This window comes from Triturus cristatus, chromosome 8 (assembly GCF_964204655.1).
Source record: "Triturus cristatus chromosome 8, aTriCri1.1, whole genome shotgun sequence".
Classification (NCBI taxonomy): Eukaryota; Metazoa; Chordata; class Amphibia; order Caudata; family Salamandridae; genus Triturus; species Triturus cristatus.
In genome coordinates, this window is record NC_140591.1 from 56,484,354 (window position 1) to 56,498,003 (window position 13,650).

General features: G+C 37.5%; 4 non-coding genes across 4 annotated transcripts; all 4 read left to right on the forward strand.

Moving 5' to 3' along the window:
• Window positions 1-2,609: 2,609 nt before the first annotated feature.
• On the forward strand, window positions 2,610-2,682 carry TRNAF-GAA (transfer RNA phenylalanine (anticodon GAA)). Its single transcript has one exon. It is a non-coding gene; the product is annotated as a tRNA-Phe (tRNA).
• Window positions 2,683-5,526: 2,844 nt separating this feature from the next.
• Window positions 5,527-5,599, forward strand: TRNAF-GAA (transfer RNA phenylalanine (anticodon GAA)). Its single transcript has one exon. It is a non-coding gene; the product is annotated as a tRNA-Phe (tRNA).
• A 1,675-nt stretch (window positions 5,600-7,274) lies between these two features.
• TRNAF-GAA (transfer RNA phenylalanine (anticodon GAA)) lies at window positions 7,275-7,347 on the forward strand. Its single transcript has one exon. It is a non-coding gene; the product is annotated as a tRNA-Phe (tRNA).
• A 4,015-nt stretch (window positions 7,348-11,362) lies between these two features.
• On the forward strand, window positions 11,363-11,435 carry TRNAF-GAA (transfer RNA phenylalanine (anticodon GAA)). The gene has a single exon. It is a non-coding gene; the product is annotated as a tRNA-Phe (tRNA).
• The last annotated feature ends 2,215 nt before the right edge of the window (window positions 11,436-13,650 follow it).

Genomic DNA, 13,650 nt, shown 5'->3' on the forward strand with positions numbered 1-13,650 from the left:
CCAGTTCCCCTTATACAAAACTGTTAGTAGTCAGATGACCTAGCTTGCCGACCCTCGCCATATAGGTCTGTGTTTCTGAGTATAAGTCCATTCATAGTTTACAAACATCATCTAACTAACTTGGCTCCTAAAAAGGAAATTCACCCATCAGACCAATTTAGCTACTGAATAATACTGGACAATTTAACACATAACTGCACATGCAGATAGAGTGACCAGGTTCTGCATTTATCTTTAACAATTATAAAAAATACAACAGAAAGCCAAAAATGCCAGCTGGATGAAATAGCTCAGTTGGGAGAGCAGTAGACTGAAGATCTAAAGGTCCCTGGTTCAATCCCGGGTGTAGGCACATTTTGAACTTCTGCTTTGCATGCCACAAATGCTATTTGGAGTCAACTCATATTGACGTTGTTTATAATGATCAAAACCTTTTATCAAGCTGATCGATAAGACAACCATTTCAACATATTTTTTACATTCTGTCTTTCTGTCAAACTTGCTTCCACCTCTCTTGTATTCAACTTTACCTGCTTTATTTGCCAATTCTTCCTTTAATTGAAAGTAAAGCTTTGCCTGCATCAGCCTCGAGTTCCCCTTATACAAAACTGTTAGTAGTCAGATGACCTAGTTTGCCTACCCTCGCCATATAGGTCTGTGTGTCTGAGTATGAGTCCATTCATAGTTTACAAACATCTTCTAACTAACTTGGCTCCTAAAAAGGAAATTCACCCATCAGACCAATTTAGCTGCTGAATAATATTGGACAATTTAACACATAACTGCACATGCAGATAGAATGACCAGGGTCTGCATTTATCTTTAACAATTATCAAAAATACAACAGAAAGCCCAAATGGCCAGCTGGATGAAATAGCTCACTTGGGAGAGTGTTAGATTGAAAATCTAAAAGTCCCTTGTTCAATGCTGGGTTTCGGAAAAGTCTGAGAGGTTTCTTGCTTCTCACAAAATATTTCTTGGTATCAGCTCAAGTTTTTCTTTCTTTATTTATCAAAATATTTGATCAACTGATCGACAACATGATCAATTCAACATAGAATTGTCTTTCTGTCCTCCTTCTAAATTTGCTTCCACCTCTCTTGCATTCAGCTTCGACTACAAATGTTTCCTATTTCATGCTTTTTTGTAAAGTAAACTCTTGTCTGCATCAGCTTCCACTTCTCCTTGAACACAGATTTCAGTATTCAGATGACATAGCTTACCTACTCAGGCCAAATACCTCTGTGTAATATGGTGCTAGTCCATTCAGAGTAAAAAAAAAAGCTACCTAACCTGGATCCGAAAAATGCTATTTACCTATTGCACCCGTTAACTGATGAATGATACAGGACATCTTAAAACATAGCTCTAGCATGAGGTTGAGCATCTATTTTCTTGGGAAGTTTAAAAGAAAGGATGAAGACCCAAACTACCAGCAGGCCGAAATAGCTCATTTGGGAGAGCGTTAGACTGAAGATCTAAAGGTCCTTGGTTCAATCCCGGGTTTCGGCACAATTTCAACTTCTGCTTTTCATGTCACAAAAGCTGTTTGGAGTTAAATCAACGCTCTTCTTTATCAAAACCTTTTATGAATCTGATCAACAACACAATCAATTCAACATATTATTTACTTTCTGTCTTCCTTTCAAACTTGCTTCCACCTCTCTTGTATTCAACTATGCCTCATTTATTTGCAACTTCTTGCTTTATTTTAAAGTAAAGCTTTGCCTGCATCAGCCTCCAATTCCCCTTATACAAAACTGTCAGTAGTCAGATGACATAGCTTGTACACCCTGGCCATATAGGTCTGTGGTTCAGAGTATAAGTCAATTCAGAGTTTAGAAAAAAAAATTCTACCTACATTGTGCCCTAAAAAGGATATTCACTCATCAGACCAAGTTACCTGCTGAATGATACTGGACACTTTAACACATAACTATAAACGAAAATAGAATGACCAGGTTCTGTATGTATCGTCTACAATTATTAATAATACATCTGGAGGCCACAGGGACTTGTTGGCTGAAATATCTCAGTTGGGAGATCGTTAGACTGAAGAGCTTAAGGTACCTGATTCAATCCTGACTTTCAGCACAGTGCGAGGGGATCCTACATTCTTGCAAAATATGTCTTGAAATCAGCTCTAGTTTTTTTTTTCTTTATTTCTCAAAATATTTTATCAACTGATCAACAACATGATAACTTCAACAAAAAGTTGTCTTTCTGTCCTCCTTCTAAACTTGCTTCCACCACTCTTGCCATCAGCTTTGATGACGAATTTATCCCATTTTATACTTTTTTCAAAGTAAACTCTTGTCTGCATCAGCTTTCACTTCTCCTTGAACAAAGTTGTCAGTATTGAGATGACATAGCTTACCTACTCAGGCGACATACGTCTGTGTAATACAGTGCTGGTCCACTTAGAGTTTTAAAAGAAAAACAACCTAACATTTATCCCAAAAACGCTACTCACCCATTTCACCAGTTAGCTGCTGAAAAATGCAGGACACATTAAAACACAGCTCTAACCTCAGATTGAAAATCCAGGTTCTGCATCTCTGTTCTGGGATTGTTCAAAAAAAGAGGCTGAATACTATAGCTGCTGGCAGGCCGAAATAGCTCAGTTGGGAGAGCGTTAGACTGAAGATCTAAAGGTCCCTGGTTCGATCCCGGGTTTTGGCACATTTTGAACTTCTGCTTTGCATGCCACAAAGACTATTTTGAGTCAACTCATATTGACTTTGTTTATAATGATCAAAACCTTTTATCAAGATAATCGACAATACAATTAATTCAACATATTATTTACTTTCTGTCTTTCTTTCAAACTTGCTTCCACCTCTCTTGTATTCAACTTTGCCTCCTTTATTTCCCAATTCTTCCTTTAATTGAAAGTAAAGCTTTGCCTGCATCAGCCTCCAGTTCCCCTTATACAAAACTGTTAGTAGTCAGATGACCTAGCTTGCCGACCCTCGCCATATAGGTCTGTGTTTCTGAGTATAAGTCCATTCATAGTTTACAAACATCATCTAACTAACTTGGCTCCTAAAAAGGAAATTCACCCATCAGACCAATTTAGCTACTGAATAATACTGGACAATTTAACACATAACTGCACATGCAGATAGAGTGACCAGGTTCTGCATTTATCTTTAACAATTATAAAAAATACAACAGAAAGCCAAAAATGCCAGCTGGATGAAATAGCTCAGTTGGGAGAGCAGTAGACTGAAGATCTAAAGGTCCCTGGTTCAATCCCGGGTGTAGGCACATTTTGAACTTCTGCTTTGCATGCCACAAATGCTATTTGGAGTCAACTCATATTGACGTTGTTTATAATGATCAAAACCTTTTATCAAGCTGATCGATAAGACAACCATTTCAACATATTTTTTACATTCTGTCTTTCTGTCAAACTTGCTTCCACCTCTCTTGTATTCAACTTTACCTGCTTTATTTGCCAATTCTTCCTTTAATTGAAAGTAAAGCTTTGCCTGCATCAGCCTCGAGTTCCCCTTATACAAAACTGTTAGTAGTCAGATGACCTAGTTTGCCTACCCTCGCCATATAGGTCTGTGTGTCTGAGTATGAGTCCATTCATAGTTTACAAACATCTTCTAACTAACTTGGCTCCTAAAAAGGAAATTCACCCATCAGACCAATTTAGCTGCTGAATAATATTGGACAATTCAACACATAACTGCACATGCAGATAGAATGACCAGGGTCTGCATTTATCTTTAACAATTATCAAAAATACAACAGAAAGCCCAAATGGCCAGCTGGATGAAATAGCTCACTTGGGAGAGTGTTAGATTGAAAATCTAAAAGTCCCTTGTTCAATGCTGGGTTTCGGAAAAGTCTGAGAGGTTTCTTGCTTCTCACAAAATATTTCTTGGTATCAGCTCAAGTTTTTCTTTCTTTATTTATCAAAATATTTGATCAACTGATCGACAACATGATCAATTCAACATAGAATTGTCTTTCTGTCCTCCTTCTAAATTTGCTTCCACCTCTCTTGCATTCAGCTTCGACTACAAATGTTTCCTATTTCATGCTTTTTTGTAAAGTAAACTCTTGTCTGCATCAGCTTCCACTTCTCCTTGAACACAGATTTCAGTATTCAGATGACATAGCTTACCTACTCAGGCCAAATACCTCTGTGTAATATGGTGCTAGTCCATTCAGAGTAAAAAAAAAAGCTACCTAACCTGGATCCGAAAAATGCTATTTACCTATTGCACCCGTTAACTGATGAATGATACAGGACATCTTAAAACATAGCTCTAGCATGAGGTTGAGCATCTATTTTCTTGGGAAGTTTAAAAGAAAGGATGAAGACCCAAACTACCAGCAGGCCGAAAAAGCTCATTTGGGAGAGCGTTAGACTGAAGATCTAAAGGTCCTTGGTTCAATCCTGGGTTTCGGCACAATTTCAACTTCTGCTTTTCATGTCACAAAAGCTGTTTGGAGTTAAATCAACGCTCTTCTTTATCAAAACCTTTTATGAATCTGATCAACAACACAATCAATTCAACATATTATTTACTTTCTGTCTTCCTTTCAAACTTGCTTCCACCTCTCTTGTATTCAACCATGCCTCATTTATTTGCAACTTCTTGCTTTATTTTAAAGTAAAGCTTTGCCTGCATCAGCCTCCAATTCCCCTTATACAAAACTGTCAGTAGTCAGATGACATAGCTTGTACACCCTGGCCATATAGGTCTGTGGTTCAGAGTATAAGTCAATTCAGAGTTTAGAAAAAAAATTCTACCTACATTGTGCCCTAAAAAGGATATTCACTCATCAGACCAAGTTACCTGCTGAATGATACTGGACACTTTAACACATAACTATAAACGAAAATAGAATGACCAGGTTCTGTATGTATCGTCTACAATTATTAATAATACATCTGGAGGCCACAGGGACTTATTGGCTGAAATATCTCAGTTGGGAGATCGTTAGACTGAAGAGCTTAAGGTACCTGATTCAATCCTGACTTTCAGCACAGTGCGAGGGGATCCTACATTCTTGCAAAATATTTCTTGAAATCAGCTCTAGTTTTTTTTTTCTTTATTTCTCAAAATATTTTATCAACTGATCAACAACATGATAACTTCAACAAAAAGTTGTCTTTCTGTCCTCCTTCTAAACTTGCTTCCACCACTCTTGCCATCAGCTTTGATGACGAATTTATCCCATTTTATACTTTTTTCAAAGTAAACTCTTGTCTGCATCAGCTTTCACTTCTCCTTGAACAAAGTTGTCAGTATTGAGATGACATAGCTTACCTACTCAGGCGACATACGTCTGTGTAATACAGTGCTGGTCCACTTAGAGTTTTAAAAGAAAAACAACCTAACATTTATCCCAAAAACGCTACTCACCCATTTCACCAGTTAGCTGCTGAAAAATGCAGGACACATTAAAACACAGCTCTAACCTCAGATTGAAAATCCAGGTTCTGCATCTCTGTTCTGGGATTGTTCAAAAAAAGAGGCTGAATACTATAGCTGCTGGCAGGCCGAAATAGCTCAGTTGGGAGAGCGTTAGACTGAAGATCTAAAGGTCCCTGGTTCGATCCCGGGTTTTGGCACATTTTGAACTTCTGCTTTGCATGCCACAAAGACTATTTTGAGTCAACTCATATTGACTTTGTTTATAATGATCAAAACCTTTTATCAAGATAATCGACAATACAATTAATTCAACATATTATTTACTTTCTGTCTTTCTTTCAAACTTGCTTCCACCTCTCTTGTATTCAACTTTGCCTCCTTTATTTCCCAATTCTTCCTTTAATTGAAAGTAAAGCTTTGCCTGCATCAGCCTCCAGTTCCCCTTATACAAAACTGTTAGTAGTCAGATGACCTAGCTTGCCGACCCTCGCCATATAGGTCTGTGTTTCTGAGTATAAGTCCATTCATAGTTTACAAACATCATCTAACTAACTTGGCTCCTAAAAAGGAAATTCACTCATCAGACCAATTTAGCTACTGAATAATACTGGACAATTTAACACATAACTGCACATGCAGATAGAGTGACCAGGTTCTGCATTTATCTTTAACAATTATAAAAAATACAACAGAAAGCCAAAAATGCCAGCTGGATGAAATAGCTCAGTTGGGAGAGCAGTAGACTGAAGATCTAAAGGTCCCTGGTTCAATCCCGGGTTTAGGCACATTTTGAACTTCTGCTTTGCATGCCACAAATGCTATTTGGAGTCAACTCATATTGACGTTGTTTATAATGATCAAAACCTTTTATCAAGCTGATCGATAAGACAACCATTTCAACATATTTTTTACATTCTGTCTTTCTGTCAAACTTGCTTCCACCTCTCTTGTATTCAACTTTACCTGCTTTATTTGCCAATTCTTCCTTTAATTGAAAGTAAAGCTTTGCCTGCATCAGCCTCGAGTTCCCCTTATACAAAACTGTTAGTAGTCAGATGACCTAGTTTGCCTACCCTCGCCATATAGGTCTGTGTGTCTGAGTATAAGTCCATTCATAGTTTACAAACATCTTCTAACTAACTTGGCTCCTAAAAAGGAAATTCACCCATCAGACCAATTTAGCTGCTGAATAATATTGGACAATTTAACACATAACTGCACATGCAGATAGAATGACCAGGGTCTGCATTTATCTTTAACAATTATCAAAAATACAACAGAAAGCCAAAATGGCCAGCTGGATGAAATAGCTCAGTTGGGAGAGTGTTAGATTGAAAATCTAAAAGTCCCTTGTTTAATGCTGGGTTTCGGAAAAGTCTGAGAGGTTTCTTGCTTCTCACAAAATATTTCTTGGTATCAGCTCAAGTTTTTCTTTCTTTATTTATCAAAATATTTGATCAACTGATCGACAACATGATCAATTCAACATAGAATTGTCTTTCTGTCCTCCTTCTAAATTTGCTTCCACCTCTCTTGCATTCAGCTTCGACTACAAATGTTTCCTATTTCATGCTTTTTTGTAAAGTAAACTCTTGTCTGCATCAGCTTCCACTTCTCCTTGAACACAGATTTCAGTATTCAGATGACATAGCTTACCTACTCAGGCCAAATACCTCTGTGTAATATGGTGCTAGTCCATTCAGAGTAAAAAAAAAAGCTACCTAACCTGGATCCGAAAAATGCTATTTACCTATTGCACCCGTTAACTGATGAATGATACAGGACATCTTAAAACATAGCTCTAGCATGAGGTTGAGCATCTATTTTCTTGGAAAGTTTAAAAGAAAGGATGAAGACCCTAACTACCAGCAGGCCGAAATAGCTCAGTTGGGAGAGCGTTAGACTGAAGATCTAAAGGTCCCTGGTTCAATCCCGGGTTTCGGCACAATTTCAACTTCTGCTTTTCATGTCACAAAAGCTGTTTGGAGTTAAATCAATGCTCTTCTTTATCAAAACCTTTCATCAAGCTATTCAACAACACAATCAATTCAACATAATATTTACTTTCTGTCTTCCTTTCAAACTTGCTTCCACCTCTCTTGTATTCAACTATGCCTCATTTATTTGCAACTTCTTGCTTTATTTTAAAGTAAAGCTTTGCCTGCATCAGCCTCCAATTCCCCTTATACAAAACTGTCAGTAGTCAGATGACATAGCTTGTACACCCTGGCCATATAGGTCTGTGTTTCAGAGTATAAGTCAATTCAGAGTTTAGAAAAAAAAATTCTACTTACCTTGTCCCCTAAAAAGGATATTCACTCATCAGACCAAGTTACCTGCTGAATGATACTGGACACTTTAACACATAACTATAAACGAAAATAGAATGACCAGGTTCTGTATGTATCGTCTACAATTATTAATAATACATCAGGAGGCCACAGGGACTTGTTGGCTGAAATATCTCAGTTGGGAGATCGTTAGACTGAAGAGCTTAAGGTACCTGATTCAATCCTGACTTTCAGCACAGTGCGAGGGGATCCTACATTCTTGCAAAATATTTCTTAAAATCAGCTCTAGTTTTTTTTTTCTTTATTTCTCAAAATATTTTATCAACTGATCAACAACATGATAACTTCAACAAAAAGTTGTCTTTCTGTCCTCCTTCTAAACTTGCTTCCACCTCTCTTGCCATCAGCTTTGATGACGAATGTATCCCATTTTATACTTTTTTCAAAGTAAACTCTTGTCTGCATCAGCTTTCACTTCTCCTTGAACAAAGTTGTCAGTATTGAGATGACATAGCTTACCTACTCAGGCGACATACGTCTGTGTAATACAGTGCTGGTCCACTCAGAGTTTTAAAAGAAAAACGACCTAACATTTATCCCAAAAGTGCTACTCACCCATTTCACCAGTTAGCTGCTGAACAATGCAGGACACAATAAAACACAGCTCTAACCTCAGATTGAAAATCCAGGTTCTGCATCTCTGTTCTGGGATTGTTCAAAAAAAGAGGCTGAATACTATAGCTGGTGGCAGGCCGAAATAGCTCAGTTGGGAGAGCGTTAGACTGAAGATCTAAAGGTCCCTGGTTCGATCCTGGGTTTCGGCACATTTTGAACTTCTGCTTTGCATGCCACAAAGACTATTTTGAGTCAACTCATATTGACTTTGTTTATAATGATCAAAACCTTTTATCAAGATAATCGACAATACAATTAATTCAACATATTATTTACTTTCTGTCTTTCTTTCAAACTTGCTTCCACCTCTCTTGTATTCAACTTTGCCTCCTTTATTTCCCAATTCTTCCTTTAATTGAAAGTACAGCTTTGCCTGCATCAGCCTCCAGTTCCCCTTATACAAAACTGTTAGTAGTCAGATGACCTAGCTTGCCGACCCTCGCCATATAGGTCTGTGTTTCTGAGTATAAGTCCATTCATAGTTTACAAACATCATCTAACTAACTTGGCTCCTAAAAAGGAAATTCACCCATCAGACCAATTTAGCTACTGAATAATACTGGACAATTTAACACATAACTGCACATGCAGATAGAGTGACCAGGTTCTGCATTTATCTTTAACAATTATAAAAAATACAACAGAAAGCCAAAATTGCCAGCTGGATGAAATAGCTCAGTTGGGAGAGCAGTAGACTGAAGATCTAAAGGTCCCTGGTTCAATACCGGGTTTAGGCACATTTTGAACTTCTGCTTTGCATGCCACAAATGCTATTTGGAGTCAACTCATATTGACGTTGTTTATAATGATCAAAACCTTTTATCAAGCTGATCGATAAGACAATCATTTCAACATATTTTTTACATTCTGTCTTTCTGTCAAACTTGCTTCCACCTCTCTTGTATTCAACTTTACCTGCTTTATTTGCCAATTCTTACTTTAATTGAAAGTAAAGCTTTGCCTGCATCAGCCTCGAGTTCCCCTTATACAAAACTGTTAGTAGTCAGATGACCTAGTTTGCCTACCCTCGCCATATAGGTCTGTGTGTCTGAGTATAAGTCCATTCATAGTTTACAAACATCTTCTAACTAACTTGGCTCCTAAAAAGGAAATTCACCCATCAGACCAATTTAGCTGCTGAATAATATTGGACAATTTAACACATAACTGCACATGCAGATAGAATGACCAGGGTCTGCATTTATCTTTAACAATTATCAAAAATACAACAGAAAGCCAAAATGGCCAGCTGGATGAAATAGCTCAGTTGGGAGAGTGTTAGATTGAAAATCTAAAAGTCCCTTGTTCAATGCTGGGTTTCGGAAAAGTCTGAGAGGTTTCTTGCTTCTCACAAAATATTTCTTGGTATCAGCTCATGTTTTTCTTTCTTTATTTATCAAAATATTTGATCAACTGATCGACAACATGATCAATTCAACATAGAATTGTCTTTCTGTCCTCCTTCTAAATTTGCTTCCACCTCTCTTGCATTCAGCTTCGACTACAAATGTTTCCTATTTCATGCTTTTTTGTAAAGTAAACTCTTGTCTGCATCAGCTTCCACTTCTCCTTGAACACAGATTTCAGTATTCAGATGACATAGCTTACCTACTCAGGCCAAATACCTCTGTGTAATATGGTGCTAGTCCATTCAGAGTAAAAAAAAAAGCTACCTAACCTGGATCCGAAAAATGCTATTTACCTATTGCACCCGTTAACTGATGAATGATACAGGACATCTTAAAACATAGCTCTAGCATGAGGTTGAGCATCTATTTTCTTGGGAAGTTTAAAAGAAAGGATGAAGACCCAAACTACCAGCAGGCCGAAATAGCTCATTTGGGAGAGCGTTAGACTGAAGATCTAAAGGTCCTTGGTTCAATCCCGGGTTTCGGCACAATTTCAACTTCTGCTTTTCATGTCACTAAAGCTGTTTGGAGTTAAATCAACGCTCTTCTTTATCAAAACCTTTTATGAATCTGATCAACAACACAATCAATTCAACATATTATTTACTTTCTGTCTTCCTTTCAAACTTGCTTCCACCTCTCTTGTATTCAACTATGCCTCATTTATTTGCAACTTCTTGCTTTATTTTAAAGTAAAGCTTTGCCTGCATCAGCCTCCAATTCCCCTTATACAAAACTGTCAGTAGTCAGATGACATAGCTTGTACACCCTGGCCATATAGGTCTGTGGTTCAGAGTATAAGTCAATTCAGAGTTTAGAAAAAAAAATTCTACCTACATTGTGCCCTAAAAAGGATATTCACTCATCAGACCAAGTTACCTGCTGAATGATACTGGACACTTTAACACATAACTATAAACGAAAATAGAATGACCAGGTTCTGTATGTATCGTCTACAATTATTAATAATACATCTGGAGGCCACAGGGACTTGTTGGCTGAAATATCTCAGTTGGGAGATCGTTAGACTGAAGAGCTTAAGGTACCTGATTCAATCCTGACTTTCAGCACAGTGCGAGGGGATCCTACATTCTTGCAAAATATGTCTTGAAATCAGCTCTAGTTTTTTTTTTCTTTATTTCTCAAAATATTTTATCAACTGATCAACAACATGATAACTTCAACAAAAAGTTGTCTTTCTGTCCTCCTTCTAAACTTGCTTCCACCACTCTTGCCATCAGCTTTGATGACGAATTTATCCCATTTTATACTTTTTTCAAAGTAAACTCTTGTCTGCATCAGCTTTCACTTCTCCTTGAACAAAGTTGTCAGTATTGAGATGACATAGCTTACCTACTCAGGCGACATACGTCTGTGTAATACAGTGCTGGTCCACTTAGAGTTTTAAAAGAAAAACAACCTAACATTTATCCCAAAAACGCTACTCACCCATTTCACCAGTTAGCTGCTGAAAAATGCAGGACACATTAAAACACAGCTCTAACCTCAGATTGAAAATCCAGGTTCTGCATCTCTGTTCTGGGATTGTTCAAAAAAAGAGGCTGAATACTATAGCTGCTGGCAGGCCGAAATAGCTCAGTTGGGAGAGCGTTAGACTGAAGATCTAAAGGTCCCTGGTTCGATCCCGGGTTTTGGCACATTTTGAACTTCTCCTTTGCATGCCACAAAGACTATTTTGAGTCAACTCATATTGACTTTGTTTATAATGATCAAAACCTTTTATCAAGATAATCGACAATACAATTAATTCAACATATTATTTACTTTCTGTCTTTCTTTCAAACTTGCTTCCACCTCTCTTGTATTCAACTTTGCCTCCTTTATTTCCCAATTCTTCCTTTAATTGAAAGTAAAGCTTTGCCTGCATCAGCCTCCAGTTCCCCTTATACAAAACTGTTAGTAGTCAGATGACCTAGCTTGCCGACCCTCGCCATATAGGTCTGTGTTTCTGAGTATAAGTCCATTCATAGTTTACAAACATCATCTAACTAACTTGGCTCCTAAAAAGGAAATTCACCCATCAGACCAATTTAGCTACTGAATAATACTGGACAATTTAACACATAACTGCACATGCAGATAGAGTGACCAGGTTCTGCATTTATCTTTAACAATTATAAAAAATACAACAGAAAGCCAAAAATGCCAGCTGGATGAAATAGCTCAGTTGGGAGAGCAGTAGACTGAAGATCTAAAGGTCCCTGGTTCAATCCCGGGTGTAGGCACATTTTGAACTTCTGCTTTGCATGCCACAAATGCTATTTGGAGTCAACTCATATTGACGTTGTTTATAATGATCAAAACCTTTTATCAAGCTGATCGATAAGACAACCATTTCAACATATTTTTTACATTCTGTCTTTCTGTCAAACTTGCTTCCACCTCTCTTGTATTCAACTTTACCTGCTTTATTTGCCAATTCTTCCTTTAATTGAAAGTAAAGCTTTGCCTGCATCAGCCTCGAGTTCCCCTTATACAAAACTGTTAGTAGTCAGATGACCTAGTTTGCCTACCCTCGCCATATAGGTCTGTGTGTCTGAGTATGAGTCCATTCATAGTTTACAAACATCTTCTAACTAACTTGGCTCCTAAAAAGGAAATTCACCCATCAGACCAATTTAGCTGCTGAATAATATTGGACAATTTAACACATAACTGCACATGCAGATAGAATGACCAGGGTCTGCATTTATCTTTAACAATTATCAAAAATACAACAGAAAGCCCAAATGGCCAGCTGGATGAAATAGCTCACTTGGGAGAGTGTTAGATTGAAAATCTAAAAGTCCCTTGTTCAATGCTGGGTTTCGGAAAAGTCTGAGAGGTTTCTTGCTTCTCACAAAATATTTCTTGGTATCAGCTCAAGTTTTTCTTTCTTTATTTATCAAAATATTTGATCAACTGATCGACAACATGATCAATTCAACATAGAATTGTCTTTCTGTCCTCCTTCTAAATTTGCTTCCACCTCTCTTGCATTCAGCTTCGACTACAAATGTTTCCTATTTCATGCTTTTTTGTAAAGTAAACTCTTGTCTGCATCAGCTTCCACTTCTCCTTGAACACAGATTTCAGTATTCAGATGACATAGCTTACCTACTCAGGCCAAATATCTCTGTGTAATATGGTGCTAGTCCATTCAGAGTAAAAAAAAAAGCTACCTAACCTGGATCCGAAAAATGCTATTTACCTATTGCACCCGTTAACTGATGAATGATACAGGACATCTTAAAACATAGCTCTAGCATGAGGTTGAGCATCTATTTTCTTGGGAAGTTTAAAAGAAAGGATGAAGACCCAAACTACCAGCAGGCCGAAATAGCTCATTTGGGAGAGCGTTAGACTGAAGATCTAAAGGTCCTTGGTTCAATCCTGGGTTTCGGCACAATTTCAACTTCTGCTTTTCATGTCACAAAAGCTGTTTGGAGTTAAATCAACGCTCTTCTTTATCAAAACCTTTTATGAATCTGATCAACAACACAATCAATTCAACATATTATTTACTTTCTGTCTTCCTTTCAAACTTGCTTCCACCTCTCTTGTATTCAACTATGCCTCATTTATTTGCAACTTCTTGCTTTATTTTAAAGTAAAGCTTTGCCTGCATCAGCCTCCAATTCCCCTTATACAAAACTGTCAGTAGTCAGATGACATAGCTTGTACACCCTGGCCATATAGGTCTGTGGTTCAGAGTATAAGTCAATTCAGAGTTTAGAAAAAAAAATTCTACCTACATTGTGCCCTAAAAAGGATATTCACTCATCAGACCAAGTTACCTGCTGAATGATACTGGACACTTTAACACATAACTATAAACGAAAATAGAATGACCAGGTTCTGTATGTATCGTCT